The sequence below is a fragment of the Trypanosoma theileri genome (assembly GCF_002087225.1).
Source record: "Trypanosoma theileri isolate Edinburgh chromosome Unknown TM35_Tth_118_V1, whole genome shotgun sequence".
In the NCBI taxonomy this organism is placed as follows: Eukaryota; Euglenozoa; class Kinetoplastea; order Trypanosomatida; family Trypanosomatidae; genus Trypanosoma; species Trypanosoma theileri.
This window is the reverse complement of record NW_021639960.1, coordinates 12,505-13,044: the sequence shown is the minus strand read 5'-3', so window position 1 is coordinate 13,044 and position 540 is coordinate 12,505.

Sequence of the window (540 nt, the reverse complement as noted above, 5' to 3'; positions counted from 1 at the left end):
ACCTACAAGGGTTAGCTTGTGTGCGAAGGTGTGCCCCAACACCGCCGCAACGAGGCCCAGTGGGGCACGGAGGTGGGAAACGCACGGCACTCGCAAAACTGAAAACTCACCCCCGGAGGTGGGGCTGGGAAGGGCACCCCGGGAGCATAATATGTTCTATTGCGGGCATTTTGGGTACGACCATACTTGGCCGAATGCGCCACCATATCCCGTCCGATTTGTGAAGTTAAGCGGCCACAGGCCTCGTGAGTACGGCGATCAGTGATGGTGCTGGAACCCGGGGTGCCGTGCCCTCCTCAACCTTTTTTTTTTTGCCACCATCATGGGGTAGGTGGCGTGGACCTCTGATGTGAATCACGGCTCGCCTTTGGCAATGGGGGCTGTCCGATCGCGGCGCACAGCTTACGCACTTCCATCTCTCAGGGAAAAGCCAAACATACTTCACACATTGTTGTGGTGGGGTGGGCGGTGGGGTGCCAACAAACCAAAATACCTATGGGGCGAAGTGTTCTTATGGGGGAAAGTGTTCTTATGGGGGAA